We start from the raw sequence: 19,000 nt of genomic DNA on the forward strand, positions 1-19,000 counted from the left end.
ATCCCATTACTTTTGAGACGAGTGAACGGATCGAAACAAGATGCTGACGACCATCAGTAGCGGGTTGATGAATGGTAAGGATAACTTTCCTGTCACCAGTAGTTGGAAATTACAAGGTGTTCAATGAGAATATTTCCCGTAGAAATCTATATAAAAGATTCAATCATGTTGGGATTTTCGTACATTTTTAAATTTTTAACACATGAACTGAAAGCCCAAAGATTTCCAATTCTTTGTTTTTTATTAGATAAATCAACTGAACATTTACAGCTCACTAAATTCAAAGCTTTTGCAGTCTGGCGAATCAATGCTTTAAAAGTGGCCATCAAATTTTATTGGTCGCTGATCAAATTAAAGGTCAATCTGAACCGGGAAAAAAATAACACTCCATTGAAAATGCTGATATCAAACCCGGCGATTGATTCGACAAACAAACGACAGACAAACCCAAAATTGAATCCGATTGTGCAATGTCGGTGAACGGGCAAAGGCGGCACTCAAGTGTGTGAAACCGGGATATTTTTAGGATTTTATTTTTTTTTACGTTTCGTAGGAGATGAAAGAAAAACATCGACAGACAGCCAACGACTGCTGCTCATTTTTTTTTTGTTGGATCTAAATTGGTTGAGTGTGTAGGACCCTCGAGTGAGATTTTCGCTCACATTTCATAGGCTACATCACAATCTATTTCTGGACCGTCTGCAAGGTCTATGGCCGATGGCTTAGAACAGTTCGCGTCTGTAACAGTGATGTCTCCACTAGCCCCCGTGCGAGCGTGCTGTTCGAACCAGCAAAAATTTACAATCCGCCTGAATTGGTATTTTTATTACCTTGAGAACGGTTGATAGAAGCTTTGGGATATATTATACGTAATGCGGCAGCTTCAATGGATCGAAAACACCCTCTTGTACCCCGGCCATCCACGGTATTGATAAACTTCCCGTGCTGTCACAGAACATCCGCCGAAGGGGTGCACCCACAGTATCGGTCACAATACCCATACGCACAGGATACGAGCTCATAAATCAAACGGTTTTGCTGCGTGGGTCGACAAATTGTGTCTGCTTTTTATTTATTTTATCAACGACCGGGAAAAACGCAAGGAGCAGAGCGTGCGGATGGTAGATGGAGTACAAAAAGTTTAACGAGATGTCTACTCTGCCCGGCAGATTTGCCGAGCAACCTTCGAAGAAGTTCAGGTACGATAGCGATCGGAGCCTTTCTCCGGTTCGGTTAAGCTAAGCATCCTATCAGAGCTTGAATGAAATATGATTTGTGGGGACGGGAGAAATGGCTCAAAATTGATGAGAAGAAAACAACCGAACATAAACAATGATTCAGACACCAACTAATACCGTTTAGCACCGTACAGCACTGAATGTAATATCCTACAATTTTGGGCGCCAGCAGATGTTACAATGATGTTACAGGGAGGGGTCTTTTGCCCGCGGGGTGAATTTAGCACTATTTTCCTCCACGTGGGTTTCACATGCGTAGGCATTGCGATGAAAATTTACGGTTGAACTACTGATTGGATTTGAGCACCAATCCTAGTTTTGTTTTGTTTCGTGCTTGACAGTACCGGCAAAGCATTGCTGTCAACCTCATCGAAGTGCCCGAGGGTTTACGTTATTGTTGTTTTCAATTATTAATACTTACTATATCAGAGCTTGCACGAATAATTTTCTAAAGATTGTATTCATCGGGCATCGGTCACCCGAAGGAAAGAGCGTTAGTTTAAAATCAGTAAAAATCTAATAAAGTACATGAGTAATTCTCGTTGAAATGGGGCCCCTGCCGACATGAGGTCTTCCTACATTGGAACTTTTGTATTTTATTGCTTGAAAATGGTTCAAATATGAGAATTTCACTTTTAATACCTCGAAACAGTGAACCGGCGTTCACTAAGGCTCCCGATGGATACAAGAAAAATTGAAATTTTAGCAAACCTTGAAATCTATACTTTTTTGGCCTTTTCAGTCTTTTACGGATGTTTGTGTGAAGTTTGAAAAATTAGGTTCAACTGGAATAGTAGCAAAGTTTTTAAAGTTTTTAAGTTTTAAAGAAGACGTTTACATTCTTAAAATTAAAGATTTTTAACGACGAACTGAGACAACTATATCCTTGAAAAAGACTAAAATAAATAGTCGAAACGTCGGAGTGAATTGAAAAAGCCAGTTCTCAATTCCGTAAAAGACTGAGAAGGCCAAAAAAGTACGGTAAAAATAACGAAACTAACAGTCGACAGAGTCTAAAGTATACTTGAAATCTATATCATGTGATATTTCCTAAATTTGCAATGAAACAACTAACAAATGGCAAGGTTAACTAAATGAAACAACCAAAAGTCTGTAGCAAGGCTCAAAATTTTCATATAAATTTGGTGATATTTTCAAAATTTGCTATGAAAGAAACGAAAACCGACAGGGTTTTGTAAAGAGGAGCTAAATTCAAGATGGCCGTCAATTAGTACTTCACTTCATTTGAAAGCTTTAATCTACCTCTTTACAAAACCGTATCGTTTGTTGTTTCTTTCATAGCAAGTTTTGAAAATATCATCATATTTATATGAAAACTAGCTGATTACCTGATCTTACTTGGGGCCCCTTTGTCTTTCAACCACTTGTACATCTGTTATTGCAACGAAAATTCTCGTAATGCAAGAAACAAAACCGTTTTTCTTCATTTGATTGTGTCTATCTTTAGTTAGCTCCTGTTGGCCCCCAGCCACCTGAAAATCTTTGTTCTTTTTGGTAATCCCTATAAATCGACACAAGGTCTTTTTTTACATTTTTGACCCTTCCCCTTGCGAATGACCACTCCATTTCCCCCTTCAGAAATCACCTTTTATCATCCAGCCACTTAAACAGTTGCTGGTTCCAAATACAAGGGAAACGCACCTTTCACACTCGTAAGAGATGCCTCCAACTTTTGTAAACCCCCCTACGCTGATTCTTTTATGGGAAAATATCATGCGTGCTAAGTTTGATGAAGAACCGTTCAGGAATTCCGGAGTTATAGCAGAACATGCATTCATACTCATGTTCCGCGTCCCCCCTTTGGCTCTTTCCCAGTCAGCTCCACCAGTCTGTCCCAGTCTGTCACATAGCTAATCATGCATCTGTTTGCTCTATGCAAATCCCTGTAAAGGAAGAGAAATAAGGATTTTTTCCATATATTCTTCTTCGGAAGCCCCCTCTCTAACCCCACCCTCCATAACTCACGGCTTTTTTGTTTCAAATCTCTTACGCAACTGTAATCGGTCTAAATGAAAAAGAAACGCAGCTTCTTTCATTAACTTGGCTATCCCCCTCTTGAAAAGAATAACTCCCCTTTTATCAACCCCCCCCCCCCAATGACTGAAACTGGAGATATCCCTATCAATAACAGAACAGAAAACAGAAAACAGAAAACAGAAAACAGAAAACAGAAAACAGAAAACAGAAAACAGAAAACAGAAAACAGAAAACAGAAAACAGAAAACAGAAAACAGAAAACAGAAAACAGAAAACAGAAAACAGAAAACAGAAAACAGAAAACAGAAAACAGAAAACAGAAAACAGAAAACAGAAAACAGAAAACAGAAAACAGAAAACAGAAAACAGAAAACAGAAAACAGAAAACAGAAAACAGAAAACAGAAAACAGAAAACAAAAAACAGAAAACAGAAAACAGAAAACAGAAAACAGAAAACAAAAAACAGAAAACCGAAAACCCTGACCACATTTCAAGGTCAAGACTAAAAACTCGAGGTTGATCTAAAAACAAAACTTGGATTGACATTGGAAGTAAAATTAGCCTTGAAGAAGTTTTACTTGGAATTAGGATAAACCTATATCGCTCACACGTTTCACCTGTTTTCTGTTTCTTTTTTTCTCTTTACTGCCTTATGTTCCATTTTTTCTTTTTTCTGTACGGGTTTCTTGGTTTTTGCTTGCCCCTTTCCTTCTTTTTCCTTTCGGTTTGCTTGTTTTTCTCTCGTTTTTTTCTGTCCCATGTTTTATTGTACCGTTTTGACGTAGGACTACGTCTTTCAGGAAGATAGCTGATATAGGGGGTAAGTCCAAAAAATCTTTCTCGAAAAGTGGTCAGTTTTTGAACGCTAATAGCTTAGTGGTTTTCCGAACGATTTTCAATATTCTTATACTAATCGATTGAAAAAGCTTCTAAGAATTGCCCCAAATGAAGAAAAGTATGGATCCTTGATGTTTAACTATTGAAAAATTGAAAATAATGAACCTATGTTTGACCAGAATTCTCGCTTCGTGATTGGTTGGAAGATTCTTTACGATGATCTAAACCTATACCAATTTGATATCTGTGCTTGGGAAGTAAGCCAAAGCAAGTGACCAAGTTCCTTCATTTCAACAAGATTTCTTAACACCGCGATTAAACCTAGACCATTTTGATGTCCTTGCTGGGGAAGTACGTCAGAAAGAGTGACAAAGCCCCCTCGTGCCAACAGATTTCTTACGAACGCGATTAAACCTAGTCCAATTTGATGTCTGTGTTAGGGAAGTGTGCCAGAAAAAATGACACTAGTTCGTTGTCCCAACAGATCGCAAATTATTTACTGCGACTGCGCGATTAAACCTAGGCGAATTTGATATCTGTGTTGGAAAAATATGCTACAGCTGTAGTGCTCGGTTGTAATATGACTCTGTACGAATACGCATGCTTGCCGTTTCATTAGAAGTGTAGTGAAAAGATGTGCTGTTAATAAAATAGGATTAAATTGGTAAAATCTCTTCTACTTGGGGAACTATGGGTAATAAAACCAATCTTTAATTTTTGTAAGGTAGGAGGAAAGCGAGTTCTTGTGTTCTTGATTTTGTTAAATTGTTTCCAAATGCACATAGAAATAACTCTGAAATCTTTTGAGGATTGAACGCATGCAATGTTACTACTTTGATAAATGTTACATACAACGCATGTAGCATGTGTATATATGTTGCATATAGCATGTATTCATGAAGAATCGAATGATTACAAGCATGGATACATGCTACTACCGCTACAAAGAGAATCACGTAGTCCTGCGTCACCTATATATGCGATCGTATCTTGTACACAACCCCTCTGATTTTTTTTCGTTTGCTGTGCCATTCTATTTTATTTTCTGCCCAGCTCTGCCTTTTGTTTTTGACTCACTTTTCTGCAATTTCCGTCGTTTAGTTCCTTTTTTTCTTTGTTCCTTTCCATTTTTCGTGTTTTTCTAACTCTGCTCCTTCCCCTTTGCACGTTAATGCTTGTTCCATTTTGCCTCCAGCACATGACCAGTTATGTCTTCTCTGTCTTATTTATTTGGTTTGGTTCCATTTTTCCTATTTCTTTCTGTTTCCCTTTTAAATCTCTCTTTTTTCATCATTTTCTCTACAGTTTAACCTTTTTGTTTGATTCGTTTTAGCCATTTTTCTTTCTTTCTTTATCATCTCATTTTCTTCTTCCGTTTTGGTTTCTCTTGTTTTCTGTTCCGTTTTCTTTATCTTGTCTCATTTTCCCTCTTTTTCTTACCCGTTTTCCATCCCTCTCTGTAAATATTTTCCCTCTTCCCTCTATTTGTCCCGTTTTCCCTCCTTTTTTCTCTGTTTTTTTTTTCTATTTTTTTGCCCACTTTCCTCTTTCTCTTCTTCTCCTGTTCCGTTTTTCGCCTATCTCATTCCTGATTTTGCACTTGTGTTTCTCTTTTCTGTTTCATTTTGCGTCTTGTTTCTTACCTTTCCTTACCTTTTATGACGCATTCTGCCTCATTTCCAATCTCTTTTTATTTTCTGGCCCGTTACCTCCGTTTCTTCTTTTTGTTTTGATCTGTTCCGTTCTTCCTCCTATCATGATCTACTTCTTTCTACCTCGCTTTTTCCTATTTTTGTTCCGTTTTTCTCCTTTCGTTTTCGATTTATTTCACAATTTCTTCGTTTTTACATCTTTCATTTCTCTTCTTTCCTCTTCTTCAGTTTTCCCTGTCTCCTCTTTTTTTATCTCGTTTCGAAATTTCCGTATCGCTTTATCCTTTTCTTTTTTCTCTTTTAAGGTCCCATTTTCGCCCTTTTTTCGCTTTTAGGGTCCCATTCAGAATTTTTGGATTTGAAATTCGATTTGAAATTGAACACAAAGTTATATTAGATTCAAATTTGAATTGGAATTTGAATTGAAATTAGGGCACAGACATAACACTTGGAAGTAAAATCAACAAAAATTATCATACCTCACATTTAGCCTGAACACTAGCACCATCTATGATCGACATTCCCTAATATCAGATAGCAACAGGAGTATCCATCGAACTAGCAAGTATTTTTTAAGGGGCATTCCTCTTCTTTCGTCAAAAAGCGCCACTTTGACCAAAACGGAACGATTCCCAAGTAAGCCTAAATTTGAAATGACGGTTTAATTGGTACGAAGAATGGAAAACGAGTGTTATGTCTGTTTGTCTGTGATTAGGGTATGAATTTAGAAACCAAAACAAAACCACAACAATTATATTTCATAATTGCACAAGTATATTATCTCTTACCTACTACCTTCGAAGCCCGATCTCGGTGATAATGAAGCCAGACAGTAACCGTGCATCAAATGCTTTCTGATGCAATAAGTGCTATGAATGTGTTCTCGCATCAAATACGGAACATTCCGAATAACAACATGTGCGATAGAAAGTAAACCTACGAATGTTTTTAAATGGTATGAAATTTATTTAATCAACTATGAATATAGTTTATAAAATTACTATTTAGAAAATATGAAAATGGTGTTCTCAAATGTTTCCAAGAAGTCAAACGAGAAATCGGGTTGTTGAAGACCTACAAAGCCGCTGGTACCCAGTAAACCATTTGGTTTGTACATCTCGATTGCATCTGAGATATAAGAAATCATATCTGAACGAAAAAGTTATATTTCACGCTATATAAGAACATATAGGGTTTATTTCTAATTCCCGTCGTGGTAAGTAAAGCCATTCTAATTTTCATCATTTGTTGGATGGATTTAATGAATACTCCAAAAGTTCTTGTGCTGATTTGACTAAAACACACTTACCTTCCGATCCGTGAACTTTGAAATCACTGAAAAGCGATTATCAAAGCATATTATTGAAATTACGCAACTGACTTTATATCTTAAATTCGTCGTACCGTTTTAAAATCCGTCCATCAAAATTTTTCATCGTCCGAACTAAAAATCACAACAATGTTTACGAAGCTAACGCGCATTTATTTGTGTAGGGCGGCATGACAAATGTTATTCTGCAAAATTTCTGCAGGTCAGGCAAGTTTTCCTGGCTGTAGAATAACGACAATGCCTTGCATGTGTTATTTTCATTCATGAACGACGGAAATTAATACGATTAGTCGACATTTTCTTCTTCGTTGCACGAAAAACCGTAGGAAATTTGGCTGGTAGGACTTCTTTAATGATAAAAAGCGTTTAAATAGATCTCAGCTCACTTTGATTGATCGCGTATGATAGACAACAAACTAAAATATTATGGAATAACTAGTTTTGCATTGTGTGTCGTAAAAATGCTGACATTTTTAATAATTTGCGTTGGATAGGAAGGGAATAGGCAATTACGACGAAGCAACAACATACCCTATGTACCAAAGTGGAGGCAACATACGTGCGAAAATTCTGACAATTATTTGTAATTCTATCTTCCATTTTACATAACGGTTTTTATAACACGCAACCTAATACTCCTGAATATATGATTAAGATATGACTAAATATTGCAATCATCTATACTGCTTTATAATTCACAGTCATGAGTTGTATATGAGGACACGCACGACTGCAAATCAACTTATTTTTCACTTTCTTTTGACATACCCTAATCATTATGCAATTCCAATGTAAAATTGACATTCATACAATTTATTGTGAATTTTCTATTACGATCTTGTGTTATCTGGGTGAGGACCGTCTACTAGCAGAACCTACCAGAAGAATGAATGGATGGATTTGTTTGTCCCATCTACAAAAGGGATCATCGACTCGACTGCTGGTGGTAATTACTGCTGCCATTTAATTAGTTGTTTCTTATCATTGTTTTGACAGCGTTTCTTTCTAGAATAATTTGAGCGTCTTAACAGAGTTTCCAGAATACCCAGGTAACCAAAAGTTGCGATAAATGGGGATTTTTTGGCTTAATCAGTCAACGAAATGATCATAGATAGAACTCTATTCTGTTTAATTTTTAAGTAATTAACCGTACTTTCAAGTTCGTATTTGATGATTAAACTTCGAAGGGAATACAAAGCAACTTCTAACAGAACTAGAAAGTTCGCAAAAAGTGTACTTAACTCGCTATATAGAACACTGTTCAGTCCAAAAAGAAACTCCAATAAGGCCATTGCAAATCATTTTCAAAGTTTTAATCACCTCCCCCCCCCCCCCCTTGGAAATTGGCTTGAAAAATCGGGGGACAGAAAAATAATTTGTAGGATATGATTCAAATTTTTTTTATAAAATCTATTGTCTGAATAGTCTGAAAAACTCGAAAAATGAGTGTACAAGTTGAGTTAACGCTTCTAGCATGAAACAAAACTGGAAATTCAAACAATGGAATTTCCGAAAATCGTCCAAAAAATTTTTGTTCGTCTTTTTTTCGTAGATTTTTGCATAGAAAATAATACCGTATATATTATGAGCAAGAATAGATTCGGTTTTCACGTTTAAACCTTAAATAAAAATGCTTAAACCCACCAAACCTCGGGGATTTGTACTCAAGTACTCCCTTTTGGTGACTAAGATTCATACCACTGTTCCGTTGCTGGAATATGCGATTTGCATCGATTTTACACGATGTGCTAATATCTCATTTACCACAGTCCCGAAACGAACTTACACTCAAGAACAACTCATCGGCAAAATTCATGTCACTAGCGGGTATGAAATGGAGAGAGTTACCTGGAAGGAGCGTCAAACATAGCTCTGGCTCTCTCAAGCTCCCACCTGGCGCCTCCACGCAGATCTAAGTCAAATGATGACGGTCGATGGGCTTACCCGGAAATGCTTCACGTACTTACTGAAGCAGCTAAGCTAGGAGGTGCGAACTAGAGCGCCTGTTCTCCAGGTGAGGGGCGGCTCACACAGCGTCTGTCTCGTAACGGGCGGCTGAATATGAAATGCTGTATCCCGCAAGCTATACCTAAGATGGCAGACCCATCAGCGGGATGTAGGTATCGCGACCCCGGTGAGGTAGTATACCGAAAACTCAATTACCACGAACAACGAACAAAGAAATTCAGGACGGAACAATCGGTATAGGACACGGCAAGGGACAAGGAAACGATTAAGGGATAACGATTGGAAACTTGGTACCTGGAATGTCCGAACTCTCCATGAACCGGCACGGGCTGGCTTGCTTGCTCGAGAGCTGCATCAACACGGATTGGAGATCGCTGCTATTCAGGAAGTTCGGTGGCCAAATTCCGGAGCAAGGGAGTTCCGTGCAGTAGACCCTATTGCAGGCACTTCTTTCAGGTACCACATCTACTACAGTGGCGGTAAGAAAGCAGAACATGGAGTCGGTTTCGTAGTGTTGGGAAAACAAAAGCAACGAGTTATCCGGTGGAGGCCCGTAGATGACCGTATATGCGTGTTGAGGATTAAGGGCAAATTCTTCAACTATAGCCTAATCAACTTATACGCACCGACAAATGATAAATCCGATGATGCTAAAGACGAGTTTTACGACAAGCTTGAGAGGACCTATGGAGAGTGCCCAAAACACAACGTGAAAATCATCATCGGAGATGCAAACGCGCAGATCGGGAGGGAGGAATTCTTCCGTCCAGTTATTGGAAGACATAGCCTGCATCTGTCGACCAATGATAACGGTCTGAGGCTCATAAATTTTGCCGCGGCCAGAGGGATGGCGATCTGTAGCACCTACTTTCCACGTTTGAATATTCGGAAACAAACCTGGAGGCATCCAAATGGAGACTCTAGCTCTCAGATCGATCATGTCTTGATTGACGGTCGACACTTTTCGGATGTTATCGATGTACGGTCTTTTCGTGGACCAAATATCGACTCTGACCACTATCTCGTAGTGAGTAAGATTCGCGCAAGGCTGTCGAACACGGCGAAAGCTCGCACTGAAAGGACGCTGCGTTTCAACATTCAGCGGTTAACGGCAGACGGCGTTGCAGTGGAGTACGCCAGGAAGCTTCACCAGCGAATCGCAGAACAGCAGGTAGAAGAAGAAGAAGAAGATATAAATGGGCTGTGGAGGAACATCCATGGTGCCATCCAAACAACAGCGAGAGAGGTGGTAGGCACGACGCGTGGAAGACAGCGTAACAGCTGGTTTGATGCCGAATGCCAGAGAGTGACAGACGAAAAGAACCAGGCCAGGAGTCGCATGCTCACTGCGGCAACGCGTCAAAACCGAGAGAGATACAGAGAGACTAGAGCTGCGGAAAAAAGAATCCATAGTCTAAAGAAACGCGAGTACGAGGAGCACGGGCTTGCCGGCGCAGAGGAGCGATACGCCAGCAACGACACACGGAGTTTCTATAAAATGGTGAGAAGCAGGAATTTTGCCATGCCTGTGATGTGCAATGATAGTGCTGGCAACCTGCTTACCGACAAAACGGCGGTAGCAGCCAGGTGGAAGGAGCACTTCCAGACACTATTGAATGGAGAGGTAAATGAGGAGATCAGCAGGGACAGGATAGCAATTGTAAGCGATGGTCAAGCTGTGGAGCCACCAACACAGGAGGAGGTTAAGAAGGCAATCAGTGAGCTGAAAAACGGTAAGGCTGCTGGGAAGGACGGTATCCCGGCTGAACTTCTAAAAGCGGGGAGCGAGCGGCTGTACGAAGCAATCCACCGGATCATTGTCAGGATCTGGGAGGAAGAACAAATGCCGGAGGAGTGGTTGGATGGCCTCATTTGCCCAATTTTCAAAAAGGGACATCGAATGGAGTGTAAAAACTATCGAGGAATTACATTGCTCAATTTTGCCTACAAGGTGCTTTCCCGTATCCTGTTCTGCAGACTGAGACCGTTAGCGGAGTCCTTCGTCGGCGAGTACCAAGCTGGTTTTCGTGAGGGTCGCTCCACGACGGATCAGATGTTTACCCTGCGCCAGTTGCTAGACAAGTTCCGGGAGTACAACTTGCAGACACACCATCTGTTTGTGGACTTTAAAGCGGCGTACGATTCAGTTAAACGAAATGAGCTGTGGCAGATAATTCTAGAACATGGTTTTCCGACGAAACTAGTTACGCTGATTCGTGCGACGCTGGATGGATCCAAATCATGCGTTAGAATAGCGGGCGAGACCTCAGCTGCTTTCGTGACGTTGGATGGACTGAAGCAAGGGGACGCACTCTCTAACCTGCTATTCAACATTGCCTTGGAAGGTGCATTACGAAGAGCAAACGTGGAAAGGAATGGAACTATCATCCCGAAATCTCACATGCTTCTTGGTTTTGCGGATGACGTCGATATCATCGGAATCAACCGTAGAGCAGTAGAAGAGGCCTTTAGGCCCTTTAAAAGGGAAGCTGCGAGATTGGGACTTACCATTAATATCGCCAAAACGAAGTACATGGTTGCTGGTAGGGAACGTGGGAGCTCAAGTGGTGTTGGTGCCGAGGTGGAGTTAGATGGGGAACGATATGAAGTAGTGGAGGAATTTATATACCTTGGTACACTCGTGACATGTGACAACGATGTAAGCCGCGAAGTGAAACGACGAGTTGCAGCCGCGAATCGGGCTTTCTACGGATTACGTAGCCAGCTGAAGTCCAGTAGTTTGCAAATTCGCACAAAACTGGCGCTCTACAGAACACTAATCCTCCCGGTGGCCTTTTACGGACACGAATCATGGACGCTAAAGGAAGCTGATCGGCGAGTGCTTGGGGTTTTTGAGCGTAAAATTCTGCGATCTATACTTGGTGGCAAAATGGAAAATGGAGTGTGGCGCAGACGCATGAATCACGAGCTGTACCAAGTATACAAATATGCTGATATAGTGACGGTAGTGCAATGTGGCAGGCTGCGGTGGGCTGGACACGTGGCCAGAATGCCCGATGAAAGAGTAGCCAAAACTATTTTCAGCAGAGAACCAGGAAGAGGCCGTAGACTCCGAGGCAGACCCCGCACCCGGTGGGTGTGTGCTGTCGAAGACGATGCACGTTCAGCTGGTGTTCTTGGGGATTGGAGAACGGCAGCCCAGGTACTGGACCGACGGTACTGGAGGACTATAATTCGTTCGGCGCAGGATCGGTAACGGACCGTTGCCACTAAAGTAAGTAAGTAAGTAAGCGGCGACAGAGATGACGCAATGCATCAGAATAGGATTGCAACGCAGAACGCTCGGGTTCTCAAACGCAGCAGCGGTAGGTGTTAGTGTTTTTTATATGATCTGTCGTAACGCAGTCGTAACGACTGCGAAGCCGAAAAAGTTCCATTAAGTGAATTACCAGTCGGTAAAAGATTGTAGATCTGTCTTAATCACATGATCCGACTTTACAGAAGTTAGAAGGAGCCGGAGGTAGAAAATAGATAAGTATAAAAGTAAAATTCAAAGTGCCATTTATAAATTTTTGACAAGGTTTCTTTAGAAGCTGCTTAACGTTCTATGCAGCGAACTCAAGACAACTTTGAAGTTCGGTTAATTACAGGTAAAGCTGCTTAGCAAGCTACTGGTCCATAGACATAAAGTATGTTAACCTTCCTTAGACACTATTATCCGAACTCTTAGTCTCTTTCAAATTGCATGTTGAACTTTCAAGCTGCATGTTGAACTTTGAAGTTCCTACAGATATTACCGGTACTTTATTGAGTATGAAGTTCGGTTTACAAATGCAGTGTCTGGTTGTTCAGCAAGAAAGTTCTTTGGAACTAAATTTGAACCAAACATGAACTTCCAAGTTCGTTCCTTAAGTGAAATACGAACTTTTGGTTGCTCGGGTAATATTTTAAAATTTCTACAATTTGAAATAGTGACGTAGTGCAAACGTGCATAAGATCTTCACGAAGCGCAATTCGATTCTAAATAGCGTTTACGTAACGTAGATACCAATTTTTGCACTGCAATCACGAAGAAAGCTAAATTCGTTTCATGCTAAATTGCCACCGTTAGAATTTCAATTCTAAGAGTACACTTTTCAAAAGCTCACTACTGTCAGTAGAGCAACCGAAGAACCTTACCGGCGAAATAACAGCGAAAGGAATACACGAGTATCGATCTGTCAATCACATAAAAAGCTGATGTCGTTTTGTTCGGGGCTCTTTCTTCCATTATACGTCCCATTTAAGGTGGCAAAAGACTTGTTGTATAAGTTTGCGCAATTTACGCTTTCAACATCGCATGAAGAGGATTTAAGCATAACAAGAGCAGAATTGAGAACTTCGTGAAACCAAGTTACGCAATACGTGAATGGCTTCTTTCATTCTAGAACGCAGTTCGCAGAACGGATATTTCATCCCGAATCAGGTCTTTATCTTCATATAGAAAAGTTTGATGCTGAGTAACAAAGTTCACTCCGAAAACAGATGGGACCAGGCAACGAGGCGTCTCTTTTTTCCCAACGAGCCGTAACGTGGCTGCGGCGGCGACGGCGTCGCCAGTTTCCGCTTTACGCCTGCTTTGCTGTCAAATAGCACCCGTCAAAAATTTTGATTTCCTGTTGCGTCATTTTCGCTGCCACCTTCTTCCAATTACGCCGCAGCTCAAGCTTGTCGCCAAGCAGGGCCGCCCGGTCCTACGTTCGTTAGTTAATGCACTCAAATGAGCCGGCAGAATTGATGGACGTGCCCGCGCAGATGAGGTTGTGGCCACCCATTCGGGTGGTGGCGAGGCGAGTCGGGTAAGAAATGAGCAAACGGGCTTTTCTTGGTGATACCACCGTGTGCGTCGTCATCGCGCGCTTCGGTGGCAGACAATCAGATTGTAAATGGGCCCACTTCGGTGGGCGAAAAGTGAGGTTACCAATTTGGTTGTGTTGTCGGTTTCGTGTTTTGCATCGACAAAAGTCGTACAAAGTTGGAAAGTTATTTTCTAATGTGTCTACTGGGTAAAACAGCGGGAAACGAACCACGCCAAAACGTGGGCGAGTTCAGTTGGAATCTATAAAAAATGTTTTACTTATTAAAACTCTTTGTCAACGCTGGGAAGGAGGACGGAGGCCGGTATAAATTTGGTATAAACATTACCTGAATAGCATTACCATTACCTGAATGTTTGAGGGAACCGAGAAAACTACTCCTGGAAGTCTGATATTCTCGCAGAAAACGACATTATTTTTATGCAAAGTTTGTCAAATGGTGCTTGTTCAATATTCTTGCCGTGTTTACTTATGGAAATTTATAGAAAATGGATTTAGTTTAACCTTGTAATCTTTTGTCCACCCGCATCGAACAGTTTTGTTTGTTTTCTCTGTGTTTAGATTGACATTGAGTTGAACAAAATACGTCATCCCGCTGGTTGCTGATCAAAATTTCAAACGCTATGCTGTTTGAATATCATCATCCATTTCTACGGATAAAAAATACTTCGCCTGCCTAAATCTAATATTCTAATATCAATCGTTCTTCACTTTGAACTCGAATCCCTTCACGGGGAAGCAGCGAAAAAGTCAAACAGATAAAATACTGAAATCACTGCTACATAGTCTAAAGCACTGTATGCCGGAAGGGTAGAAGTGATTTTGCAATCCCAGAAGGACACACATCCTGCTGGTGGAACGGCATGCCCAAAGGGCCATGACCCACATAGGATGCGAACTCGCAGGAATGTGACCTAGATAGTAAACTTAGCGCCGCCATCGAACATCGTCAGCATCAGTTCGCTGGGGGTGGGTGAAACAAAAAAAAATACACGAACGGAATCCATTTTGATAAATGACTTCCGTTTGGCGCGATTAATTGCGTAGAACTGAGAGAAATATTACTTTTTAATGTTACTTTCCCGCCTACCCGTCTATGCCGGACTATGCCCGACTAGTGTAGTGTGTGTGTGAGAAGAGAATGAAAATTCCGGATTCAACACAATGAACAGATGCCGTCGCATAATTACGGAGTCATTAATTGCGCGGGAACGTTCTGTCCGTTTTTTTCCACTTCCTAATATGTCCCGCGAAATGTACATGTCCCGTTTTCAGCAGGCACAACGAAGTCGGCACGGTCCATACCAGGGTTTTGTAAAAAATGCAAATGTTGCGCGGAGCGTGAGAGAAATGGATGTCAGAAAAAAAGGATGTTAAAACAGATAACTTTAATTAAACATTGAAGGTGTCGAAATTGACTAGAGTGAGTGGACCTTCAATCCTAATTGACAGTAAACTTTTTATTCACTTTTGCTGTTATTTCAGTTGTCACGATCTTAAATTACCGGTCATTTTACTTTAAAACACTGGGAATCCTTGACCAGACCATAACACTGAATAGAAAATGACTTTCATAAGCTTATGATTTACGACACTTTTGGTTCGTTGCAAGTGTAATACCACATAATCAGCGCAGCGCAGCGCAATGGACGGAACGAAGCCAAGATTAGCATCCCGGAAATCGCCCGGGAAAAAGTCAGTGCTAAATTGATTGAATTTGACAGGACGGACTTCGTTCGTCTGTTTCGGTGCTAAACTCAAATGCAAATGGTTTCTGCTGTCGTTATTATACCGCACTGCTGGACAAAACTTGGTCAAGATATTTATTGTATGATAATAGGAATATCTCGACAATACAGATACAATTTCCTGAAAAATGTGCCATCTAAACGTAAAAGTATTCAATTTTACAACTTTAGTTCCGTGACGTCTTCGAAATACTGATCCCATTTGCACGGGAAGCTGCTATAAATAGCAAGATGCCACATCCTCCCCCTGCATAATATGAACAATTCAATATATGATATTATTCCAGGTCCATATATAATATGCCAATGAAAATGGATTTTAACGGAACAACCTGCAAAATGTTCATATAAGATGGCAGCCCCCGAGACTCGGTAGTGTTGCCCCAGTACGGCTACACATCGAAATTAAATTACAACTAACAACATTCAAGCATATTCGGAGCGGAATATTCGGCAACGACCTAGGCGACGGAACAAGCACAATGAATGGAGACTCGGTACAGGGAACTGCAGATCGCTAAATTTCGCAGGTTGCGAGCGGGTGCTGACTGAACAGCTTGAACCCCGAAAACTCGGCATCATAGCTCTGCAGGAAATCTGTCGCAAAGGAGAGAAGGTATGGAAGATCCCTGGCGGAAAGGCCCAATTTTACCAGAGCGGTGGCGCTACTAACGAACTGGGAACGGGCTTTGTACTGATGGGCGGAATGCAGGATCGCGTGATAGATTGGAAGGCGATCAACGAGAGAATGTGTGTATTGAGGATAAAGTGCCGTTTCTTCAATTATAGCATCATTAACGTGCACTGCCCGCACGAAGGTAGACCCGACGATGAGACAGAAGCGTTCTACGCGAGGCTGGAGGCAACGTACGACAGCTGCTCGTCACGGGACATCAAGATCGCCATCAGGGATATGAACGCCCAGGTTGGTAGGGAAGAAATGTATAGACCGGTGGTAGGATCCCATAGCCTGCACACCGCCACAAACGATAACGGCCAACGATGTATAAACTTCGCAGCTTCCCGAGGCCTGGTGATCCGAAGCACCTTTTTCCCGTGCAAGGATATCCACAAAGCCACCTGGAGAACACCTGACCAGCGTACAATGAACCAAATTGACCACCTTCTCATAGAGGGCCGGTTTTTCTCTAACATCACGAACGTACGCTCCCGTCGGGGTGCGGTTATTGATTCTGACCATTAGCTAGTAGCAGTACATGTGCGCTCAAAGCTGTCAACCGTATACCGGTCACGTCAAAGCCGCCCTCCTCGGCTGAACATCAGGCAGCTAGATAACCCACAAGCTGCCGAGAACTACGCGCGAGTACTGAATGAGGCACTGCCTTCTTCCGAGGAGTTAGGTGCTTCAAACCTCGAAGACGCTTGGGGCAGAATACGCTCGGCCATCGGAGAGGCCGCTACCGCGGCACTAGGTATTGAGCCTCGGAGTACACAAAATGATTGGTTTGATGGGGAATGCCAACAAGCGGTGGAGGAGAAAAAAAAATGCTTGGAAAAATTATCTAAGTATTGCCACTAGAGAGAACCTGGCCAAATACCGACGAGCTAGGAACCAGTTGACCACGATCCACGAGGAGAAAAAAGCGCCCAAAGGAAGACAGAGATCGTGAAGAATTAGAGCAACTATTCCGAGCTAATGACACGCGCAAGTTTATGAGAAGGTGAACCAAACTCGGAAGGGCTACACACCGAAACCTGACATGTGTAGGGACGAGGGAGGGAATCTAATTACAAACGAGCGCGAGGTGGTCGACAGATGGAAGCAGTTCTTCGATGAACACCTCAATGGCGAAGCCGCAGAAGGAGGCGGAACGGAAATTAACCTAGGAGCGCCCATGGAAGATAGTAATGTCCTAGCACCTGATCTCCAAGCAGTCAAACGAGAAATCGGGCTGCTGAAGACCAATAAAGCAGCTGGGAAGGACCGCCTACCGGCAGAACTTTATAAACATGGCGGAAAAACGCTAGCAAAGGCTCTACACTGGGTTATTTCGAGGATTTGGGAGGAAGACAAGCTACCGGAGGAATGGATGGAAGGAGTGGTTTGTCCCATCTACAAAAAGGGTGATCTACAAAAAGGCAACTATCGTGGTATTACGCTGGTAAACGCCGCCTACAAGGTACTCTCCCAGATCCTGTTACGCCGGTTGTCATGGATAGCACAAGGTTTCGTAGGAAATTATCAAGCGGGTTTCATGGGGGCTCGCGCAACTATGGACCAAATTTTTACTATCCGACAGATCTTGCAGAAATGTCGGGAGTACAACGTGCCCACGCATCACATCTTTATTGATTTCAAAGCAGCATACGATACAGTCGATCGAGGCAAGCTATGGCAGATAATGCACGAATACGGTCTTCCTGACAAACTGACGCGACTGATCAGAGCTGCATTGAATCGAGTGATGTGTTTCGTACGCATCTCTGAGACACTCTCGAGTCCCTTCGAGACGCGGCGAGGGTTGAGACAAGATGATGGTTTATCCTGCATGCTGTTCAACATTGCTCTTGAGGGGGTGATCCGACGAGCGGGCATCGAAACGAGAGGCACGATTTTTACCAAGAGTCGTCAACTTCTAGGCTGCAGATGCAGATGACTTTGATATCATTGCCAGGAACTTTGCGACGGCGGAGACAATCTACGGAGTCTAGGAGAATTGGGCTAAAAATAAATGCGTCGAAGATCAAATACATGAAAGGAAGAGGCTCAAAGGAAACAAACGCGCGCCTCCCACGGATGGTAACCGTTGACGGCGACGAACTAGGAGTGGTAGAGGAGTTCGTGTATTTGGGATCGCTGGTAACCGCGGACAACAACACTAGTAAGGAAATCCAGCGGCGCATCCAAGCGGGAAATCGGGCCTACCTTGCCCTTCGTAAAACGCTACAATCAGGAAGCATACGCCGCCACACGAAGCTAACAATGTACAAAACCCTTATTAGACCGGTAGTTCTTAATGGACTTGAAACCGTAACACTGCTCACGGAAGACATACGCGCCCTTGCCGTGTTCGAGCGGAAAGTGCTGCGGACGATATTTAGCGGATACAAACTGAAAGCGGAGAGTGGCGGAGGCGTATGAATCACGAGCTACAGGCACTGCATGGGGAGACTCCCATCGTTCATCTAGCGGAAGTTAGCAGGCTACGGTCGGCCGGACACGTCGTAAGAATGCCGGACGACAGTGCGATGAAAATAGTCCTCTTCAACAACCCCACCGGCACCAGGAACAGGGGGGCCCAACGTGCACGATGGCTCGACCAGGTTGAAAGCGATTTGCGACTTCTGAGACGACTAGGAAATTAGCGACGAGTGGCCCAAGACCGAGTTGAATGGAGACGAGTGCTTGAAACAGCACGAGCCACCCCGGCTCTGTGCTGCTGAAGAAGA

This window comes from Sabethes cyaneus, chromosome 1 (genome assembly GCF_943734655.1).
Source record: "Sabethes cyaneus chromosome 1, idSabCyanKW18_F2, whole genome shotgun sequence".
NCBI classification, from domain to species: Eukaryota; Metazoa; Arthropoda; class Insecta; order Diptera; family Culicidae; genus Sabethes; species Sabethes cyaneus.